Raw genomic sequence first — 8,267 nt, 5'->3', positions numbered from 1 at the left:
AAAGCACTAGGCAAGTGTGAACTGTGACCATGGTTCACGGTTAGTGGCAGTTGCAGGACAGAAGCTAGGCCGGAAAGAAGCAGAACGGGGACTAAAGTGAGCAGCCGGGGCTCGAGGTTTGGGTGAGGGAGTTGGTTTCTTCCCAGGAAGCAACTAGATAAAAGGATGGAGCTCCCAACTACGGCAAACAAGCCGACTCTCCCAGTCGTAAATCTGCCTCTGGCTCTCTGATCACCCTTATCAAGCAGGAGCCTGAGAAAACAGAAGAGCCTCCGCCCTGCCCAGAGGGTCAAGGACGGGCTTGGGGCCCACAACCCCGCATTCCTGCGGGGAGGACCTCTGTGGAGTGGGGGGGCGCTGACCGAGCTCGGGGCTCGGGGCTCGGGGCTCGGGGCTTAGGGCTCAGGGCTCGGGGCTCGGGGCTCGGGGCTCGGGGCTCAGGGGCTCGGGGCTCGGGGCTCGGGGCTCGGGGCTCGGGGCTCAGGGGCTCGGGGCTCAGGGGCTCTGCTCCCACCAAGGCCCAGGCCACCGCTCCACAGTTCCACCTTGGACGCCATTGAGCCTGTAAGGGACCCGGTGGACGCTCAGAGCCGGAGCTGCAGGAGATACCGGTTTTTATCCAGCAACCTAAGATAAAGACACATGGAAAACACATCACCAGGACCTGCCAAACACAACCGGAGCTGTCTGTGTGGCAGGATTTAACTTGACTTAGTGACCTATTTCCTTTGATTTTTTTTTTTTTGCTTTGTTTTCCGAGTTTTATGGGGTGTTACTTTTAAAATAGAAAACAGTTATTTTAAAGCAGAATGAGGTAAGTGGGTGATGCCGACTAAAAACCGTTTCTTTAGCAGGGCTGATCAAACAATTCGGTTCCCTCCACGTCAGTCACCCGCAGCACAGTTACTCTATGTGAGTGGACGGGGCTCAATCAGCAGATATCCTGAGTACTGTGTCTCTCCTCAGTATCCTTGTGTTTCATTAACAAATCACAATTTGTGAAGAAAAATGCCTATGAAATTGCAGTTTCCCGCATGACCACTTCTAGCAAACTTGAGCTTGGTGGATTGAATCATTTAAAGGTACAGACAGACAGACAGACAGACGTGCTGGGGGTAGCGATGCACACATGTTGTGCTGGTACTCGGGACACCGAGGATTCCAGTGTACCATTCACCACCACCACCACCACCACGGTGCCGTCGTGTCTAACATACGAGGCCTGTCCCGAGAGGCCGCAGGCTGCAGAGGGCTGGGTGACCCACGGGCCGGGAAGGGGCTGTGCCCGCCAGTGAGCGGGTCGCCCTCCTGCGGGGACGGGGCTCTGGCAGCTGGAACCCGGCCGCGGCTTTGATTTCTTTATCTCTGGCACGCAGTGTGTGTTGTGTGGTATTTCCTAGTAAATATTTGTGCTGGGAAGAGGACCGAGGTCTTGCTTGGGGGCAGTGTGTGTGGTGTGTTGAAGTAGCGGCGAGCTCCATGCTGTAGAGACTGCCGTCGGTGCGACCGGCACACGCGCAGCACGGTTCACCATGGCTACCGTCGTGGCTGGCGTCCCTGAGACACGTTTTGTGCTCATGAGCACAGGGTCACGGCTGAGCACACATCGGCCAGGAGCTACGCGGATGGGGAAGGAAATGACCTGCCCCCAGCCCTGCGGCAAGCGCTCTGACCACACTCCAGCTGCCCCGGGTTTCCTTCCCATCCACCCGTCTCCAACCCCCCCCCCCCCCCCCCGTTCCATCCAGCTGCTAGAATGGGAAACATGGGCTTGAACTCCTGGGCCTCCCCCTCTCCCTTAGCCCTTTCTACTCAAGGCTGGTGCTCTACCGCTTAAGCCACACCTCCACACCTCCGGCTTCTTGCCGGTTAATTGGAAGTAAGAACCTCTCAGGTTTGTGTGCCTGGGCATCTTCAGATCTCAGCCTCCTGAGTAGCGAGGATTGAGGTGTGAGCCGTCATGGCCTTGTTCAGTCTATTGTGCGCTGACGGTATGGAAAAGGAAACCGTTTGTGTCCAGCCACTTCTATATTCTCAGAAATTGCCATTTCATGGAGCTGGAGGCTTGATTCAAGTAGTACAGCACCGGCCATGCGTGGGGATGCTGAGCAGCTGTGTGAGGTCCTGAGCTGGAACTCCAGCACCGGCCTGTGTGCGCACATGCGCACGCACACGCACCACGCACACGCAGCACACGCGCACACGTGCACACGCACACGCGCACATGCACCACGCACACACACACGCATGCATGCACACACACACCACGCACACGCACACATGCACACGCGCACCACGCACACACGCATACGCACCACGCCGAGTGTTATTCCCGTCCCGGCGTTCTGTCTGCGTTGATAGGTGCTCTCCCCTCCCGGGGTTATTTGACGAGGACTTCCGGACCCCTGGGGTTGCGGAAGCGCCCTCCTTCCTACTTTCTGGTCATGACACGTTTTCCCGGCCGAGGCTCCTCTGAGCACCCTGCGCGCTGGGACCCTGGCTCTCGAGTGCTGACCCCTGGATCCTGCAGAGTCGGAGCTAACTTTATGTCTGTCCCCACAGTGAAGGCAAATCCCGGAGAAGGGAGTGCGCCGGGGAGGGTCCCGGGGTGAAGCCGGGCCGGGCCTGCGCTGGACCCCGCATTCGGAGCCGGCGTGGGCTCCGGGAGCCGTGGGGGGAGGGCCGGCGGCGCTCTGCTGGGGCGGTCCTGACTTCCAGGTCCCGGGCTGCGGACGGCAGGCGTTGGGAAGTGTCTTTGGGGATCTCCCAACTGCAGCAACATGCAGCACCCAGAAGGTGCTCACGGCGGCGCTCGCTGCACTCTTGGTTAAGCGTGAAAGGCAGGATTGTGTCTGAGCAGCCTCCTGGAGCCCTCCGATGCCCCCCCCCACTCTTGCTCTCTGCGTTCTTTTCTGGTTTGTGTGTGCACAATCCTGTAGGTCTTCACAAGTGTGCAAGGCCACCGCTAACACACAATACAGAGCAGCCCCCTGGCTCCCGGGCCCCACGCTCCCCTTTCAAAGTCAGGGCCTCGACCTCACCCACCACGCGCCCGCCCACCCCGAGCGTGACCCTTCCGGAACGGCGTGGGCAGCCTCTCCATTCTAGCCTCTTCCGCTTAGCTGAACGCGTGTGAAGGCCGCGGCATGGTGGCCTGTGCCCACAGCTTCCTCTCCTCTGACATAGGGCTCCATCACCGGGGGAAGCAGGGGTTGTTGAGACGAGGAAGTCTGGGTGGAGGCAGCGGCTGGCAATTATGAGGAACATCGCTCTGAAGACTCGGGTGTTAGTGTGAGCCTGAACTTCTCTTCTGCAGTTTGTGTAGACTGATGTGTGTGAGAAGTCACTGACGTGATTTCCAGAGCGGTCGTTCCAATTTCCATCCCAGTTAGCCACGTGGAGCCGATTTCTCGAGCCTCTTGTGTTTATGGCTAACGTTCTAGTAACTGCACAGCAGTATTTTGGTATGGCTGTGACTCTCGCGCTAATATTTCATTTGTGAGCTTTTTCACCTGTACTCATTGGCTGTCCGTGTATCTTTCTGGGTGATGAATCTATTCACATGTTTGTAAATGTCAAAGAGTGCTTTATACATGCTAGGTGACGTTCTTTCTGAACATGTGACACTCCCCAACTTTGTGTCTCTGCGTAACTTGTCCTTTCGTTCTCTTTAGAGTGTATTTTACAGAGCGGAGTTTTAAACGCTCTTGAAAGCCATTATATCCATTTTCGTGTTTTGATGTGTTATCTAAGAACTTACTTAGCCCAAGGTCAAGAAGATTTTTCTCTCTCTCATTTCCTTCTGAGAGCTGTACAGTTTTATTTTTTTACCCATTGATCTGTGACCCACTTTGTATGAAAACTTTCTCTGGAACAGTTTGAACTCTTGATGGAAGCCAGCAGGTCCGTTTAGATCTGCCTCTCGGCTTGTATCCTTAAGACCCAGGAGACTTTGGTCAGAAGTGTTTCTTGTTCTTGACTCAATCTGCAAATGTGTGTTGGCTGGGGGTTTCGTTTCCATTTCCACCCGGGAGAACTCCGAAGCCAGCGCCGGGCTGTCCCGGCCCGGCTGGCTGGTCAGTGGCGGCCCTGGGTTTCACGTCTCCATCGACAGACACACAGCGGAGCTGCCCGTGTCTCTCCCCATCCAAATCCCCTTCTTTCCCTCTTTGACCAAAAGAAAAAAGAAATAGATTTTATCTACATGGACAGAGAACAAAATGGAGGAACTTGTCAGATAACTTAAACCTACCAAGTTCTACGGTCTTCCACGTCTTGACTGCACAGACATCAAAACGATCCCCGGAGCTGCCAGAAAGCTGCGCGGTTGCGGGTCTCAGCCCTTCACCCCCGCACTTAATCAAGTCAGCAAACAGCATGGCTGGGGGCCTCCCGGGAGCCAGAGGCTCAGACGGCCAGCTGCCCACAGCCTGAACTCCCGCCAGGGCCTTGACGCCATGGGTCTCGGATTTCTGTCCTTCCTCCCTGGCTTCCTCCGCACGCTTGGCAGGCCCCAGGACCCTGGCCCTCTCCCTGCCCAAAGCAACCCAGACCCACGCGTGAGCAACGGGATGCCTGTGTCTTTCGGTTTGGGGAAAAGAGACGGTGTTGGGAAGCGAGTTTAAAGTTGAGAAGACTAGCTTTGAAAGGGAGGCTTAGAGAATGAGGTAACCAGAAAGAAAGCCCCGGGGGCTGCGGCTTGGAAAGAGAGTTTTAAGAAGAGACGCTATTATTCATTTCAAAAGAAGGGTCTGGAGCTGTTGGGAGGGGAGCGGGAGGGCGAGGGCCACGGTGCGGGTCCAGGGAGTTAAGAGCAAAGTGAGGAGAAAAAAGTCAGTCGTTTTAAGAAGCTACCCGTGGCTCAGGCCAAGATTCCTTTTAGACTCTGGTTCACACATTAGAAAGATACATTTTATAAATGTGCCTACAAGAACAAAAATGCAGCCAGTGTTTTAAAGCAAAAACCCCAAATGTGTTTTTCTGCCCTAAGATAAATTTCAGTTGACCTTCTAGTGCGTTCGGGACGCCTTCCCACCAGGCTGGAAGCTGCCTCTCTGTGGGTTCAGGTAGCTCCTGCCCCCGTGGAGACGGCCCAGGGACCCCGAGACTTCTGTAAGAAATGAGCCAGCGTGGTGTGGTCAGGCTCAGCCCTCCCCTGCATCCAGCCCCCCTCCACGGGACCCCAGAAATGGATGGGGAAGAGAGGCAGCTCATGCGTATGCAGTTTCTTTGGGGAATGATTTAGAAGCCTCTGGAATTATAGAATGGTGATGGTTGCACGGATGGTATGCTTTTAGAAAATAAGCTTTGAGCTGGGCGCCGGTGGCTCACACCTGTCATCCTAGCTACTCAGGAGGCTGAGATCTGAGGATCGAGGTTCAAAGCCAGCCCAGGCAGGAAAGTCTGTGAGACTCTCGTCTTCAATAAACCACCAGAAAAAGCCAGAAGTGGCGCTGTGGCTCAAGGGGTAGAGCGCTCGCCTCGAGCTGAAGAGCTGAGGGACAGCGCCCAGGCCCAGAGTTCAAGCCCCACAACTGACAAAAAAAGAAGAAAAGAAAATAAACGTTTAAAAGAGACGCCACGGGACAGCATGCCGTTCTCGCTGTGATTACCAGCCAGCACGCTGGCTCCACGCCGGCCCTGCGGCCTGGCCGCAGACCCGGACGGGACTCCCAGCCTCACCGGCAGTGTGGCAAACGGCCTTGTGAGTTAAATGATCATACCACGTGGCTCTGAGATCAGGATTGTGTGTGTGTGTGCGTTGCGTCTCCTTCCAAGGAGGGGAAATTTTTCTTGAGATCTGGGGTGAGACATCGCCTATCCTTATCCCCAAAGCAGTTGGTAGGTCGAGCTGCAGCAGGGCTTAGGCCTCCACTCCAGCCCCTCAGTGAATGAGAATGTGGGAAAGGGGGGCCGTCCCAGCCCCGAGCCGGCGGTGCCGCTGTTGTGGTCTCCAACCGCCCAGTCCTTCTCCACGCAAGCCTCGAGTGGACTGCTGTTTTACACGCTGCTGTTGGCGCTTAACAATGTGTGAAAGACACGTTCCAGATCGAGGCAGCTCCTCGGCCTGGCTCAGCCGGCCAGCTCGGACCCACGGCGTCCCGGCCTGGGGGACAAAGAGAGAGCACTTGGAATTAAGCCCTTCCCAGTGCGGCCGACATCAGGCTCCATGAACCCAATTCTGCCCCCTCCAACATCAATCGGAGCTGGGAAAACCCACAGCTGTAAAGAGAGAGGCAGCTGGCCCAGCCCAGCCGTGGGCCAGGGGAGGGGGTGTAGACTCACTCCTCCAGTTCTACCTGTTGGGTGACCTAGCTTTTTATCATTATCATTATCATTATTATTATTTTCCTACCCTAGAAGTTCATGAGCCTGTGGCTGTGGGAGGAGCTGGTGGTTGCTTGACTGGATCTCTGCCAGTCCAGAAGAAAGAAAAAGCCCTTCTGTGCTGGCCCTCATCTCTTGGGGGCCGAGCCCAGAGATAAACACGGTTTCCTTCCTCGCTGTGTGTCCCGGAGTCCAGCTCCCAGGCAGTGGCTGAATGCTGTGATTCATGGGAACCGGCTTGTCTCCTGGGGAGCTGGGGATGGCCTCAGAGGTCTGTGGGAGGGGAGGGGGCGGGTCCCTGCAGGGAGGGGTGCGGTTCTTATACTTCCAGGATGACCGTCGGAAAGATCTGGAAGTTGCAGACAATGTGTCAGAATACAGCTACATGCGTGCGTGGTCTGGCCTGACCTGCTTCCAGTGCGTTGGGCGTGCGGGTCTCCTGGGATCTGGGAACATGGACTCGTTCGGGGAGAGGCGGCCATGGGGAGGGGGGAGGAGGGCAGGGACGCTGTAGGATAGCCAAAATGAGCCCGATGCATTGATAACAGGCAGCCTAGCAGTCTGCATGCGATCCTGGGGCCCGAGGAGGCTCAGGGCTCCGGTGACCCCTCCTTCCCCGCCTGTCACCCTAGAACTCAAAGCCGTGCCCATGCCTCTAACGCTGGTCCTGCCAGCAGCCTGAGTGGAGTCGGCATCCCGGCTCAGCTGATCCACGGTGACTGACCCATCCCTCCCCCGGCCTCCCTCCCCGGCCTCCCTCCCCCAGCCTCTCCTGTCCTCCCTCCCTCCCCTCCGTCCTCAGCCTCTCCTGACATAGGGCCAGGGCAGGTCTGTGGGACCTGGTGCAGTCCACGCACATCAGTTCCTTCCTGTTTTAATTCTTTGCCGCTGACGTTCACAGGCACACAGTTGAATCCAAGTTCACGGCCCCAAGCATGCGGGAGACGTCTCCTCAGATTATGGATGACCCACGGTCCAGATTGTGATTGCTTATGCTTCGTTACAAATGGGACAAAATACCTCCTTCACTGTGATCGTAGAGCCTCGGAAAGCCTCGATTATGGTTTCACAGAAAGCTGTTGACATCAGACCGCATTCAGCTGCTGTAGAAACTATATGAAGAAATTCGGAGGCTTTCTTCACCCTGTAGTAGTTCAGTCCTTGGCAGTACGTACGTGAGTTAATTTGCATAACTTTTCAAAATCCATAAGTCACAAGCAAACTATCAGATTGCCTCTGTATTCCCCATCATACTTCGAGTTCTAGTTGGGTTCCTTGCTTCACCGAAACTTTTTTTATTAGGCCAGATGCCCAGCTGTGTTTAACCTGCACTTACACATTAAATCCTAGGGCTAATGGTTAATATAGTCTTTTTAGAGATGTCCTTGAAGGTAGCATGTCACATCTAAGGATAATGAGTCAATTAAAGCCATTTTAATTATGAGCCATCATGGTTTTTCATTATGAATGACCGTCTTTGTGTGAATTTAAAAGGGGTTGCGCTCTGCCTTTGGCCAGCATGTCCGGTACAGAGAGGGGTGAGCAGGGTTCCGGCCGAGCCCGGGACATGACCTGACCAGCATGCACAGCGCCCAGGAACAGGACCTAACATGCAACCTAGTTTACAGAGTCGCGAGTCTTGGCTGTGTTCTAACTGACCCGTACACCCAGAAACGGATATTCAGACTAGATAATTATCACGAGTTTTCTCAAAATAAGAAAGGGAGTGGGAAGGGAATAAGAATAGCATGTTAGCCAAATTCATGAGTTCTATTTGAACTGACAAGAAATTGGATTAAAAAAATATTAATGAAGCTTAAAAAAAATCAAGCTGTGCGGGCATGCACACAGCTCCCGTGAGGGAAGGCCGGTCCTCCAGGTGGCGCTGTCCGCAGGGGACGGCGGCCAGGGCTGACCCACAGGAAGGCCGGCCTGCCCAT

The 8,267-nt window shown here is 55.2% G+C and overlaps 1 long non-coding RNA gene across 1 annotated transcript; it reads left to right on the top strand.

The window, feature by feature from the left end:
- The first annotated feature begins 6,674 nt into the window (after nucleotides 1-6,674).
- Nucleotides 6,675-7,771, top strand: LOC138804477 (uncharacterized). The gene is made up of 2 exons (XR_011365275.1): nucleotides 6,675-7,042; nucleotides 7,229-7,771. It is a non-coding gene; the product is annotated as an uncharacterized lncRNA (long non-coding RNA).
- Nucleotides 7,772-8,267: the final 496 nt, after the last annotated feature.

The sequence above is a fragment of the Dipodomys merriami genome, unplaced genomic scaffold (assembly GCF_024711535.1).
Source record: "Dipodomys merriami isolate MVZ:Mamm:240054 unplaced genomic scaffold, mDipMer1.0.p SCAF_367, whole genome shotgun sequence".
Taxonomy (NCBI): Eukaryota; Metazoa; Chordata; class Mammalia; order Rodentia; family Heteromyidae; genus Dipodomys; species Dipodomys merriami.
This window is presented reverse-complemented; position numbering and strand designations above follow the sequence as displayed.